Source organism: Rattus norvegicus, chromosome 2, assembly GCF_021556685.1.
Source record: "Rattus norvegicus strain SHRSP/BbbUtx chromosome 2, alternate assembly SHRSP_T2T, whole genome shotgun sequence".
Lineage (NCBI taxonomy): Eukaryota > Metazoa > Chordata > Mammalia > Rodentia > Muridae > Rattus > Rattus norvegicus.
The window spans coordinates 16,132,096-16,147,879 of NC_141535.1; the positions used below are offsets into that span (position 1 = coordinate 16,132,096).

Sequence of the window (15,784 nt, forward strand, 5' to 3'; positions counted from 1 at the left end):
TTCTAGTAAGTACACACATTTCCAATGGGCTCTTGTCACTGAGATTACTATAATAGCTTAAATTTTACTGGAGATAGAGGCACTTAAACATAATTCTATCTTGTATTTAAAACTATTCTCCAAGGAAGTTGGTTCCTATAAAAAAAACTGTTTCTTCTCTCTATGTGCTGCTTCTGACTCTAACCAAAGATGCCAAAGATGACCTGGCCTTCATAGGAAGTCCACTGTAACTTTTGATGATAACCTAACTGAAGTATATATTTTCAAGGTTAGGCGGCAGGACAGCAGAAAATGGTTTCAGAATATCTGGTTGTTCTTGGAATAGTCAGGGGAAAGAGAGAATACAATTATCTCTTCAGCGATATAGTATTAATGAGAAATCATTTGTATAAGTTCACAATTTAGTATCATGGAAGATTTATGTGTGAAAAATACAGTGTCACACAAAAATTTAAGGTGCAATATGAAATGGATGTGAAATGTATGTTTTCCTTTGAACATGATTATAATTAGATTTGTCTTAATTATTTATTCAGATTTTTTGATAATTTTGTGGTTGTATTTATGTACAGAAAACTTAAGTGTACAGTTAACCCAGTTTAGTGGCGAGTTCTTTAGCCTTTGCCTTTTCCAGCTTGGCAATGCGAGTCACAGACTTAGGACCCGGACGTTGCCTCCCCAGTGGCGGCGGATCTCGTCACATCTGTCATTATAATTGGTCCTAATAGCTTCCCCCAGCTTAGCCAGAGCACCCTTGTCTTCTGAGTTAACCTGTGTGAAAGCAACAGTGGTGCATGTCTTCCTATGGACCAGGCGCCCCAGCCTGGCCTTTCCCTTGATGATGCAGTAGGGCACCCCCATCTTTCGACAAAGGGCAGTCAGGAAAACCACCAGCTCAATGGGGTCTACATCATGGGCAATCACCACCAGCTGAGCCTTCTTGTTCTCCACCAAGGTGTTGACTGTATTGACCCCTGCTCGGAGGACAGGTGGTCTCTTAGTTGGGACGTCCCCTTTGCCAGCAGCTTTCTTCTCAGCACTGGACAGCAGCCTTTGCTTCTTCTGCTTTGTCTCTGGCCTGTACTTGTGGGCAAGCTTAAGCAGCTGAGTCGCTGTTTGCCTGTCCAGGGCCTGGGTGAACTGGTTGATGGCAGGAGGTACCTTGAGCCACTTATAGAGGATGGTTCTTTGCCGCTACAGCCTGTAATGGGGACATTTGACAAAGTGTGTTAGATCTCTTTTGGGCTGGATGTCCTGCCAAATGCCAAAGTTCTTAGGCCTTTTCTCAAACAAAGGATTGACCACCTTTTTGGCCTCCTGTTTTTTGACCACGGCGGGGCCCGGGGCCACCTTCTTCCCCTTGGCCTTCTTTCCTTTGGGCATCTTGCTTGGCTGGAGGAGAGAACTCAAATTTTTTAAAATTATTTTTTATCATTTTTAATTTTGCCTCAGCCCAGAGATCCATGGATGAAAAACACAAACACATACATTGCTCAATTCCAGTTTGCCTTATTGGCAATAGCTGGACATTATTAAATTCCCACTGCTAGTGTGGCCTCCCTAATACTCAGCACTCTAAATCTGTCCTCAACCTTAGTTGCTCAGTAACCTTTAGTTCCAGTTCAACAGCCCCAATCACCTGCCTGTAGAAGTAGCCTGTGGATGCTCTGCCCGATATGGCTGATTGGCTTTTCCCCCTCCAAAGCATGGCAAAAACTCCTTCCTCTCCTCCTTGCCTATGGAGACCTAGAAGTTCCACCTATTCCTTCTGCCCAGCCATTGGCTCATGGTTTCTTTACTAATAGATTAAGAACCAATAGGGGAACAGGACTTTAGCATCAGAACCACCCCTACAGCTCACCTTTTCTGGCCAATAAAAAAAATAATAACAAAAACTTTTCTGCCAGACATAATTTGAACAAAACCATAGCAACCACATAAACTACAAAGTATGATATACAATTAACATCTAGGTCATCATATTTGATAAAGTACTTTGATAAAGTACCCTACTATCATTTCTAACTTAAAAAATTATGATTATATCCATGAATTGTGATTAGATTTTAGCCAGGAACACCATCTGAAAACCATGTCTTCACTCTATAAGCTATCTCTCAATGTTAAACAACTTTGAGTATGATTATAAAATTATAACTAGTCTTTAACCCCATCAGATATCCAAGAATGACTGAGTATTTAGGGAGCACCAAACACAGTTTCTCAAACTTAAACAATTGAAGAGACAGGTGACTACCTGGACAGTCCCCTAATTTCTTATAATGTTGGAGCATCTGGCTTCAGCCTTCTGGTCTAGGATTATCTGACGGATCTTTGCAAAGCAGGATTATGAAGCACTATTTACCATGTCTTGGCAGAGATATCAGTTGACTATTTTGCAGTATTGTGTCTGTAGATGAAATAGGCAATTTCTGCCCCTTGGATACCTTGGTACAATAAGCAACCTTGACTGGAGGTAAAGATGCTCAATTTCTTCTTTGAACCAAGAAGGGGATGCTGTCAGGAATAGGCATGTCTATAGTTTAAAGATTAAATAACATTAGATGTCACATTCTGTGTATTTCTGATGTTTTTGAAGACAAAGTAAAGTATCTTGAATTGCTAAACCTTGACTACTCTTAGTTATTTCTAATTAAATAATTTTGAAAACTCCTTCTTACAATTATATCATAATCTAACATAACCATGAGTTTGCTATCTGGCTCTTAACTTGTGCTGCTTAATCATCTTAAGCAGTTTTTAAAGCAGTTATTAGAAGGACTATGTCTATGCTTTATTCTTAAATTAGTTGCATATTTTGTATCAATATAAGAAATTCACACAAATGAAAACCTTAATTCTATATCAATATGTAAACCTGTACCAATGTAAGAGATTATAACTTCAATTTTGCATACATTATAAAGATTTCTACCAATTAAGATTGTGGCTACACAATGCTTTGTTCAAGTATGAAATATAGTAATCCATCCCATCTATTTCCTTCCTGTTCAAAATTATGACCATTTCCAAATTATCCTTTAAAATAACAACTTATCTCTAATTTGTAAAATAACCAGTACCAGATACCCAAACCCAGGAAATTGGGCTGACAAGTCTCCATTACTTTTTCCTGGTGAATAGGAACAAGGAAAAATTCTTTAAAGGGGTGGGGAGGGATTGGATAGACTTAAGAAAGCCAGCTTTAGCATCTGTTACCAGTCTCTGCATATTTGGAAGGTTCAAAACTTGACTGAAATTCTGACCAGATCCATCTGAAAGGTTGGATGAGGCAAGATGGCCTAGAATCTGTGGCAATTTCCAAAGGTGCTTTGAGCAGCAACCAGAAGCAGGGGACCAAGCGGTAAGTTCAGCATCTCTAAGAATGAATCCTGCCAAAGTTGTACATTGTGCAATATATGAATCTCACAACCAAAATTTTAGTACCATAAAGATATTTGTATGGATTGTACAAGGTGCACAAATCAGTGAAGGATGAAATTAAGCTACTTGTTTGAGTGGCTGAAAGAGAGCTGACATTTTATGAGGCAATTTTATTAATAAACAATTGTAATAAGTCTTCATTCATGCCATGTGAAGGATAGTATGAAAACTCTTTACCCTGATCTGTTCGATTCTCTTGAAATTTTTCTAGTTCTTCAGGGGGGGGGGTCTCTCCCTGTCATTTCTGATCCTTCTGTCTGGAAGGGGTCCAGAGCCTATTTTCCTTTTCTGACAACATAAATGAAGAAACTTCCTTCCAAAATAATAAGTCTTTGGTTTAATAACCAGAAACTATTCAGCATGCAGCTTGACCTCTCTCCCAGAGGAATTTTAATATAACCACCAAACTCAATATCACACTCATTTTGATAAATAAAACAAATAAAAGCAAATAAAGCACTCTAAACAAATATTAATTGATGAGGCATTCTGTTGTCTCCTGCCCTGACCTTCATGAAATCAAGGCCTAAATTACTTAATATCTCTGTCTCCTTACTGTATGGGCCTATTCCAAGACTCTTTGTATAAAATTCTCAAGGCCTAAATTTCTACTGTCTGAGATAGGCTAGGTGACCTACCCCCTGCCTTTGATCTAATTTTTTAAAGATTGAATACCTTAATGTTTTATTACCTATGTCTATTTAGTGTCTAAATCTATTCCCAGGCTCTATCTTTGTCCTACCAGGCAAGGAAATCCAAGAAATCCCATAAGTAGACCATCTTTAAAGATCTTGAGAAATTGTCCTGACAAGACTTTTTCAAATCTTCTCTAATACATTTTTTTCATTCATTCTCCCTAACTTCTGTGTAGTTTAATATTTGCTGCATCTACCATCTGGCTCTCTGCCTCTCATCTTAAACTCTTTGTATCAATTCTGAACAACAGAAAGAAATCCCATGGGGCTTAGGCAAAATCTGTATTTTCCTCTTTCCTTAAAAATTATTAAATCAAATTTTAAAAATCTATCCTTTGATTACCTGTTTGTAGGAAGCAGGCAGGTTTTACCATCTGGCTCTTGGCTCAGTGCAGTCATACTGTCTCTTTGCACAGCAGGGGATCCCATTGTCTTTGAGCTGAGGCTCTCTCTGTGTTCCCTTTGTTCAAGTTTCCTGAGGGATGGAGCCACATGTCTTGCAGGGCTCTGCTTCCTGAGAAAACAATTCTCCCTTTTTCCTAGACTTGTGTGTGCCTGTATGTGTGATCCATCAGAGAATTCCTAAATTAATACTGGATTTTCATCTTACATTGGATGCCATGGAGCGGACAGAGACCGCTTCTACAGATGAGTGGTTAGGGCTGTTGAGCTGGTACTAAAGGTAACTGAGCAACTAAAGTTGAGGACAGATTTAGGGTGCTGAGCTAAGAGTATTGGGGAGGGCACACCAGGGCCAGGAGTTTGATAATGCTCAGCAATTGAGCAATGTGTGTGTCTGTGTTTTTCATCTTGCAGATCCAGTATTCTCTAGGCCCGGCTGGTAGCATGGCCTATTTCTGGAATTAAAGGAGGGTAGCAAAAGCTACATGCAACAGGTGTCCACAGAAGTCATAGATGTAGGATCCCCCTGGAGTGGAGGTACAAATGGTTGTGAGCCACCTGATGTGGGTACTAGAAATTGAACTTGGTTCCTCTAGAAGATTAGTAAGCACTCTTAACTGCTAAGTCATTTTAAATCCCCCCCTTTCTTTACATTCTTCAAGACTTTGTCTCAATTCCTGTCTCCCACTTTTTGTTGAGTGATTGGACAATTTATTCAATTGTCCTTTGTCTTGTCATTTGTTAAGTATTTGAGACTTTTATTGGTATTTGCTAGTGCTGTTCCATGAGTTAAGTACAATTAATGAGTTTTACTACCCATAAAATTATCTTAAAATATTTTCTTTAAAATAAATGGCAAAGGTTGAATAGAAAATAGACACTCAATAAAAGCAAATATTATTCTGATCACAGTCAGTGCTATTTGCACTGCATCATAACACATGTCGGAAGGAGCATAGAAAGACTGAAGAGTTTGGGGTTAGACCCACTTATTTCTTCAATGTGCTTCTTGTTAATGTAGTGATTGTGCACATGGCTTTCCACTTTCGTAGTCATTGCATTTTACTTAAATGTAAAAAATACACACAACTCTGCTCCAGTACCAAGAATAAGTGCGCTGTGCAGGCTTTCTCAGGTTTAGAGTATTTTTAAAATGATTATTTCTAAAACAAAAATTTAATACATTAGATATCTCTTTTTTATAATCTAGAACATTAAGATTAAATACTCTCTGAAAATGGTTTTTCAAGGAAATAGATTCCTCTTATTAGAAAACTGACATTCTCAATAAGAAAACATGAAGTTATAACAGAAGAAAATAAAACAACAACAACAGAAAGGATGAACTAAAACCCAAGCTGAGATTTATGGGTGAGTCAGGGACAACAAAAAAAAGTTAGACAAGAATAATAGTAAATCAAAGATAAACTAAATAAAATTTCTTACTTACTAATTATCCAGGAAAATAAAAGCACTACGGAGAGGATTTCTTGTAGTCATATCTATTACTCCCCCACATCTGAAACAGATATTGTCTTTCCTTTTATTTCTGAAAATGGACTATCTGTGCTCCTAAAAGCAGGATATTTTCCTGATAGGTAACATATCATCCAGCTTCTGCTTTATATCTCTTCTTATTTTCATATATTAACATAATTTTGTGTTTCCTATTTTTATACCATCTAAGTGTAAAAATGATTTTTTGTTAAATACTATATACATACTCCCCACTAAACTATGTAACATTTGTGTGTTTGAGAGAGATTTGTCAAAATGCAATAAAATATATTAACTTCCTAACTAAAATTGATATTCAAAAATAAAGTATATATAATACTTCTGGTAATGCCAACTATTGCTTATCCCTTTTCTTCTTTTTATTTATTCTTCTCATGTATTATATCCCAAATGTACTTTTCTCTCTCTTCTATCCCTAGTATCTCCCCACCTTTCTTTTCCCCCAGACCCACCCCCGGCCATCTTCCCTCAGAAAAGAGCAGGCCTATAAGACAAATACATCAACACAGCATAACAAGCTACAATAAAACCAGGCACTCACTACCACATCAAGGCTGGACAAGGCAACCCAATAGGAGAAAACGTGTCCCACAAGTAGGTAAAAGAGTCAGGGACAGCCCTAACTCTGACATAAGAACACCAAGCTACATAACCATAACATATATTCAGAGGACTTCGGCCACAGACACACAGGCTCCCTGATCTTGGTGACCTTACTTGAGTTCCAGACAGTTGATTTTGTGGGTCATATTTTTTGTGGTAGCCTTGATGCCTCCTCCCCTCTCCTTTCCCCTCCTCTTCCCCTCCTTCTCCCGCTCCACATCCTCCTCCTTCTCCTCCTCAGATCAGCCTAATATTTGGCTATGAGACTCTCTATCTGTTCCCATTAGTTACTGGATGCGTCAGTCCCAGCACACTGCGCAGGCAGCACAAACTGTAGCCTGTTGATTTTGTGGCTGGGTTGGTGTCCCAATTCCTCCACTTGAGGCCTTGCCTGGTTACAGAGGATGGTTGTGTTCACCATTACTAGGAGACTTCTCTAGTGTTCCTCCTAGATTGAGGAAGTTTCCATTGCACTAGACTTTTACCTTGCTCTGGAAATGCTGCCCAATTCCAATGGTTTCTGTCAGTATTCTCTCCAGTCTCCTCCACCACCTGATCCCTCCTGCTTTCATCTGCACTTTCCCTTGAATTCCCCTGATATAATATCTTTTTTATTTTCCCTTCCCGGGGAGATTTTTGTGTCCATCCCCTTAAGTCCTCCTGGTTACTCAGCCTCTCTGGGTCTGTAAGTTATATAGCATGGCTATCCTTTACTTTATGCTAACATACACTTATTAGTGAGGAGATACCATGTTTGTCTTTCTGGGTCTGGGTTACCTCACTCAGCATGATTCTTTCTAATCAAAAGAGTTCATGATGCCATTTTTTAACAGTAGTACTTCATGTGTAGATGTGCCACATATTTAAAAATTCATTTTTTAGTTGGGGGATAACTAGGTTATTTCCACTTTGTGGCTATTATGAATAAAGCTGTTATGAACATAGTATAGTGAGTGTCCTTGTGGTAGGATTGAGTGTCCTGTACATATATGTTCAGAATATCACTGCGGAGCTCCTGGTGTGGCTGGATCTTTAGGTAGATCAATTCTTGATCTTATGAGGAAACACCATATTCATTTCCACAGTTGCTGTACATGTTTGCATTCCCACCAGCAATGGAGAAGTGTTCCTCTTGCTCCATATCCTCACCAGCGTGAGCCATCTCTTGTGTTCTTAACCACTCTGATGGGTATAAGATGAAATCTCAAAATTGTTTTGATTTGCATTTCCCTGGTTACTGAAGATGTTGAAATTTTCTTTAAGAGTTTCCCAGCCATTTAAGATTTCTCCCTTGAAAATTCTCTGTTGAAACTTCTGCCTCATATTTAAATTGGGTTATTAAATGTGTTGATATTTACTTTCTTGAGATCTTTATATATTTTGAATATTAGCCCTCTGTCTCATGTGTCAAATGCTGCCATTTTGTTGAATTGACAGTGTCCTTTGCCTTACACTAGATTTTCAGTTTCATAAAGTCTCATTTAATAATTGTTTGTGGCTGAGCTTTTGGTGTCCTGTTCAGAAAGTCACCTACAGTGCCAATGTGTTCAAGGACACCCCTCACTTTCTCTTCTATCAGGTCCAGTTTTTGATGCACTTGAACTTGAGCCTCATGAGGGGAAATAAATATTGATCTATTTTGCATTCTTCTTTTTTATATATTTATCATAAGCTGCTATGAAAATATTCATTTCAGTCAATATGTAGATATGTATTTACTTCTTTGGCCAAATAATTCTAATAGTAAACAATAATATAATGTAAGCTAGGTTCGTACCGAATTTTTCCCTTGGATATTAGACAATTTTATTTACATTTCAAATGTATCCCTTTCCCGGTTTCTCATCAATTACCCCTATCCTATCTACTCTTCCCCTTCTTCTATGAGGGTGCTTCCCACCAATCCACCCACCACTTCCCACTTCTACACCCTGGCATTCCCCTACACTGGGGGTCAAGCCTTGGCAGGACAAAGGGCTTCTCCCATTGGTGCCCAACAAGGTCATCCTCTGCTACATATGCAGCTGGAGCCATGGTCTGTTCATGTGTACTCTTAGGATGGTGGTTTAGTCCCTGAGAGCTCAGGTTGGTTGGTATTGTTGTTCTTATGAAGTTGTAAACCCCTTCATCTCCTTCAATCCTTTCTCTAACTTATCCAATGGGGACCTAGTTCTCAATTTAATGGTTGACTGTGAGCATTTTCCTCTGTATTGTCATGCTTTGGGCAGAGATTCTTAGGAGACAGCTGTATCAGGATCCTTTCAGTATGCACTTCTTGGTATCAGAAATATGGTCTGGGTTTGGTGGTTGTGTATATATATATATATATATACACATGTATATATGGATCTCCAAGTGGGTCAGCCACTGGATGGCTGTTCTTTCAGTTCATGCTACAAACTTTGTCTCATTTATTCCTGTGAATATTTTTGAACCCTTTCTAAGAAGGACTGAAGAATCCCTAATTTGGTCATCCTTCTTCTTGAGCTTCCTGAGGTCTGTGGATTGTATCTTGGGTAATCCGAGCTTTTGGGGTAATATCCACTTATCAGTGAGTGCATACTATGAATTTTTTTGTGATTGGGTTACCTCACTCAGGATGATATTTTCTAGTTAGATCCATTTGTCTGTGAATTTCAAGAAGTCATTGTTTTTAATAGCTGAGTAGTACTCCATTGTGTAGATGTACCACATTTTCTATAACCATTCCTCTGTTAAAGGTCATCTGGTTTCTTTCCAGCTTCTAGCTATAATAAATAAGGCTGCTGTGAACATAATGGAACATGTGTCCTTGTTACTTGTTGGAGCATCTTTTAGGTATATGCCCAGGAGTGGTATAGCTGGGTCCTCAGGTAATACCATGTCCAATTTTCTGGGGAACTATAACACTGATTTCCACAGTGGTTGTACCAGCTTGCAATGCCACCAAAAGTGTACCAGTGTTCCTCTTTTTCCACATCCTTGTAGGCATGTGCTGTCATCTGAGTTTTTGATTTTAGCCATACTGACTGGTGTGAAATGGAATCTCAGGGTTGTTTTTCTTTGCATTTCCCTGATGACTAAGGATGTTGAACAGTTCTTTAGGTACTTCTCAGCATTCAATATTCCCCAATGCCCATGTGTTTGAGGCTCTTCCCCACCTTCTCTTCTATTAGTTTGAGTGTATCTGGTTTTTGATGGAGGTCCTTGATCCAGTTGGATTTGAGCTATGTACAGGACAGTAAGAATGGATCGATTTGCATTCTTCTACATGTTGACCTCCAGTTGAACCAGCACCATTTGTTCTCTTTTTCCCACTGAATGGTTTCAGCTTCTTTGTCAAAGATCAAGTGAACATAGGTGTGTGGGTTCATTTCTGGGTCTTAAATTCTATTTCACTGATCTACGTGCCAGTCTCTGAACATGTACTTTTTTTTATCACTATTGCTCTGTAATATAGCTTGAGGTCAGGGATGGTGATGCCCCAGAAGTGCTTTTATTGTTGAGAATAGTTTTCAATATCTTGGATTTTGTTATTTCAAATAAATTTGCTGGTCTTTCTAACTCTATGAAGAATTGAGTTGGATTTTTGATGGGAATTTCATTGAATCTGTAGACTGCTTTTGGCAAAATACCCCTTTGTACTATATTAATCCTGTCGACCCATGAGCATGGGAGATCTTTCCACCTTCTGAGACCTTCTTCAATTTCTTTCTTTACAGAGTTGAAGTTCTTGTAATACAGATATTTCACTTGCTTGGTTAGAGTTACATCAAGGTATGTTATATTATTTGGGACTCTTGTGAAGGATGCCAGTTCCCTAATTTCTTTCTCAGTCTGTTTAATCCTTTGAGTAGAGGAAGGCTACTGATTTATTTGAGTTAATTTTATATCTAGCCACTTTGCTGAAGTTGTTTATCATGTTTAGGAGTTCTCTGGTGGAATTTTTGGGGTCACTTAAGTATATTATCATATCACCTGGAAGTAGTGATATTTTGACTTCTTCCTTTCCAATTGGTATCCCTTTGACCTCTTTTTGTTGTCCGATTGTTCTGGATAGAACTTTGAGTACTATATTGAATAAATAGGAAGAGAGTGGGCAGCCTTGTCTAGACCCTGATTTTAGTGGGATTGCTTCAAGTTTCTCTCCATTTAGTTTGATGTTAGCTACTGGTTTACTGTATATTGGTTTTACTATGTAAAGTATGGGCCTTGAATTATCAACCTTTCCAAGACTTTTAATATGAAGACGTATTGAATTTTGTCAAACACTTTCTCAGCATCTAATGAGATAATTGTGCTTTTTTGAGTTTTTTATATATTGGATTACATTGATGGATTTCCGTATATTTAACCTTCCATGCATCACTGGGATGAAGCCTCCAGTTTCTTTTTGGTGGCACTGAGATCTGTGAGTTTTCCTCTTAGTGTTGCTTTCATTGTGTCCCATAAGTTTGGATATGCTGTGCCTTCATTTTCATTAAATTCTAAAAAGTCTTTAATTTCTTTCTTTATTTCTTCCTTGACCAAGTTATCATTTAGTAGAGCATTGGCTTTCTAACATTTTTCTTGTTATCGAAGACCTTAATTTGTGGGATACAGGGGTTATTTAAACCTTGTATTGGTTGAGGTCTGTTTTGTGAATGATAATATGGTCAATTTTGGAGAAGGTAACATGAGGTCCTGAGAATAAGGTTTATTCTTTTGTTTTAGGATGAAATGTTCTATAGATATCTGTTAAATGCCTTTGGTTCATAACTTCTGTTAGATTCTCCACGTCTTTGTTTAGTTTATGTTTCCATTGCTGAAAGTGGAGTGTTTAAGTCTTCCACAATTATGTGTGAAGTGCAATTTATGCTTTGAACTTCAGTAAGGTTTCTCTTATGAATATAGGTTCCCGTGCATTTGGAGCATAGATATTCAGGATTGAGAGTTCATCTTGGTGGATTTTTTCTTTGATGAATATGAAGTGTGTTTCCATAATTTTTTGATAACTTTTGGTTGAATGTTAATTTTATTATATATGGGAATGGCTACTCTCAGTTGTTTTTTTGAAACATTTGCTTGGAAAATTGTTTTCCAGGCTTTTACTCTGAGGGAGTGTCTGTCTTTGTCACTGAAGTGTGTTTCCTATACGCAGGGTCCTCTTTACAAATTCAGTCTGTTAGTCTATGTCTTTTTATTGGAGAATTGAGTCCATTGATGTTTAGAAATATTAGGAACCAATCATTATTGTTTCTTGTTATTTTCATTGTTAGAGGTGGAATTATGTTTGTGTGACTATCTTCTTTTGGGTTAGTTGAACTTCGATTACTTTCTTGCTTTTCCTAGGGTGTAGTTTCCCTCCTTGGGTTGGAGTTTTCCATCTATTATCTTTTGTAGGGCTGAATTTGTGGAAAGATATTGTGTAAATTTGGTTTTGTCATGGAATATCTTGGTTTCTCCATCTATGTTAATTGAGATTTTTGCCAGATATAGTAGCCTGGACTGGTATTTTTGTTCTATTAGGGTCTTTATGACATTTCTCCATGATCATAGTTTCTGTTGAGAAGTCTGATGTAACTCTGGTAGGTCTGCTTTTATATGTTATTTGACCTTTTTTTCTCCTTACTGCTTTTAATATTCTTTCTACGTTTTGTATGTTTGTTGTTTTGACCATTATGTGACAGGAGGAATTTCTTTTCTAGTCTAATCTATTTGGAGTTCTGTAGGCTTATTGTATGTTTATGGGCATCTCTTTCTTTAGGTTAGGGAAGTTTTCTTCTATAATTTCATTGAAGATATTTACTTGCCCTTTAGGTTGGAATTCTTCACTCTATAATATAGTTATTACCCTTAGGTCTGATCTTCTCATTTTGTTCTGGATTTCCTGGATGTTTTGGGATAAGAGCTTTTTGTATTTTCCATTTTCTTTGATGGTTGTGTGAATATTTTCTGTGTTTTCTTCTGCCAGTGACATTCTCTCTTCAATCTCTTGCATTCTGTTGATGATGCTTTCATCTATGACTCCTGATCTCTTTCCTAGGTTTTCTATCTTCAAGATTGTCTCCCTTTGTGATTTCTTTTTTGTTTCTATATTCACTTTTAAATCTTGGATGGTTTTGTTTAATTCTTTCACCTGTTTGGTTGTATTTTCCTGTAATCCTTTAAGGGATTTTTGTGTTTCCTTTGTAAGGGCCTTTACTTGTATACCTGTGTTGTCCTGTATTTCTTCAAAGGATTTATACCCTTTTAAAAGTCCTCTATCATCATCATGAGATTTGATTTTAAATCAAAATCTTGCTTTTGTCATGTTTTGGGCTATCCAGGGCTTGCTCTGGTCAGAGAACTGGGTTCTGATGATGCCAAATAGCCTTGGTTTCTGTTGTTTAATTTCTTGCCCTTGCTTCTCACCATCTACTTATCTCTGGTGTTAGGTGGTCTTGCTGTTTCTGAACATGGCTTGACCCTACTGTAAGCCATTGTGTCAGCACTCCTGGAGACCAGTTTTCTCCCAGTGTGATCACAAAGGGTCAGCTCTGGGCACAGGCAGATCCTGTCCTAGACTGCTCCTTGGTTCCTCTGTCCAGAGTGCTCTAGGTGGGTTCTTCTTGGCCAGGAATGTGAGCAGAAATGGTGGTCTCACCTATGCTCTCAGGGTTTTCTGAGAATTGAGCTCCCTCCCCTTGAGAATTGGTTTCACAGAGCTCTGGTACAGGGCCAGCTCTGGGTGCAGGCAGAAACCAGAAGGATCTTGGCCTAGACTGCTTCTCATTTTCTGTGTCCTGAGGGCTCCAGGAGGATCCCTCAGAGCAGAGTGGTGGTCTTATCTGTGCTCTTAGGTGTGTCAGCACTCCTGAAGACTGGCTCTCTCTTGGTGGGATGTGGGTACAAAGAGCTGTGGCCTATTTGCATTATTCTACATACTAACGTCCTGTTGAGCAGCACCATTTGCATATCTTAAATCACTGTGATAAAATCTTATTTTGAGAATGTATTTCAAAGTAGCTTTTTTCTTTTGGTTATTTAAAGGTAGGGTTGCTCGGGTGTAGCTCTGGCTGTCCTGAAACTTTCTCTGTAGACCAGGCTGGCTTCACACTCAGAGATCCACCTGCCTCTTCTTCCCAATTAAAGATCTGTGCTACCACACCCAAGCTAAAGTAGCTTTCAACAGAGGAATGGATACAGAAAATGTGGTACATCTACACAATGGAATATTACTCAGCTATCAAAAACAACGGCTTTATGAAATTCGTAGGCAAATGGTTGGAACTGGAAAATATCATCCTGAGTGAGCTAACCCAATCACAGAAAGACATACATGGTATGCACTCACTGATAAGTGGCTTTTAGCCCAAATGCTTGAATTACCCTTGATGCCTAGAACAAATGAAACTCAAGATGGATGATCAAAATGTGAATGCTTCACTCCTTCTCTAAAAGGGGAACAAGAATACCCTTGGCAGGGAAGAGAGAGGCAAAGATTAAAACAGAGACTGAAGGAACGCCCATTCAGAGCCTGCCCCACATGTTGCCCATACATATACAGCCACCCAATTAGACAAGATGGATGAAGCAAAGAAGTGCAGACCGACAGGAGCCGGATGTAGATCGCTCCTGAGAGACACAGCCAGAATACAGCAAATACAGAGGCGAATGCCAGCAGCAAACCACTGAACTGAGAATAGGACCTCCGTTGAAGGAATCAGAGAAAGAACTGGAAGAGCTTGAAGGGGCTCGAGACCCCATATGTACAACAATGCCAAGCAACCAGAGCTTCCAGGGACTAACCCTGGACTCTGACCTCATAGGTAGCAATGAATATCCTAGTAAGAGCACCAGTGGAAGGGGAAGCTCTGGGTCCTGCTAAGACTGAACCCCCAGTGAACTAGACTGTTGGGGGGAGGGCGGCAATGGGGGGAGGGTTGGGAGGGGAACACCCATAAGGAAGGGGAAGGGGGAGGGGGATGTTTGCCCGGAAACCAAAGAATTATTATTAAGTATTAAATAAATTAAAAAAAAAATCTGCTAGGGGAACTTACAAGATGGCTCAGTGATAACAGTGAATGGTTGCCATTGCAAAGGATTTATGTTTGATTCCCAGCATCAATTTGATGACTCACAACTGTCTGTCACTCTAGTATCAAGAGTTCAAAGGCTCTTTTCTGGACTTTATGGGAGCCAGGCACATGCATGGGACACAGACAATCATGCAGGCAAATGCCCATACACCTAAAATAATATTAAGAAAAAGCATACTAAAGCTGGAAATAGTGAAGCACATATTTAAATCCAAACTTAGGAGGCAGAGGCAGCCAGATATCTGTGAGCTGAAGCAAAGCTTGTACATAGACTGAATTCCAGGCCAGTCTGCCTACTTAGTAGGACCCTGTCACAGCACACACACACACACACACACACACACACACACACACAAACCAACAAAAAATGCTGAACAATTATTTAGGAAAGCTATTAACATTGCTATTTGCTACCTTTCACTAGAACTTTAGAGTAAAATCTCATTTTTTAAAACACCACATACTCAAGTCACAGAACATGTAGAAATCAAGCATATATCAACCTGAAAGCTTCATTCATATTGGCTAATTTCTGTGGAGCTTGAAGGTGTTTTGTAGCATGTGGAAGTAGGAAAATAATATTCAATACCTAGTTGTGAGCCCTACAGGATACAACAATTACTTTCCTGGTAAACCATGACTAATTAATATTGGCATGGATGTTGTAAGAATCATTATCCACTTTCTAATTGAATTTAAGATTCATACCATGTGATGGAATCTATACCTAGGACTATTTTCATGGCTAAGAACCTGTGGCTAGACAGGTCATAGGTCCTAGGGGAGAACTAATTATTACTTTGCTAAATGGATACATAATTAAACAGACTTCAAATGATTTATCCTTATAAATTAGTAGATCCTTATAGATTAGTGCATCTCTCAAACCTCATCAGAGAAGCTGCTCTTTGAATTAAATGTTGGTTAACAGAAACACGTCATTGGTCAATGTGTGGAGAAATCGAGAATGTAGAGTGCTTAGCCCTAAATGGGACATTTATATAATATACTTCCTCTGAAGGTTTGGGAATCCCAACAGGAAAAAATGAAGAAAGAGGTGGTAGATGACTACATCCAAATCTG

General features: G+C 38.7%; 1 pseudogene; it reads right to left on the bottom strand.

The window, feature by feature from the left end:
* Positions 1-648: 648 nt before the first annotated feature.
* LOC108349916 (60S ribosomal protein L7a pseudogene) lies at positions 649-1,383 on the bottom strand (annotated as a pseudogene).
* Positions 1,384-15,784: the final 14,401 nt, after the last annotated feature.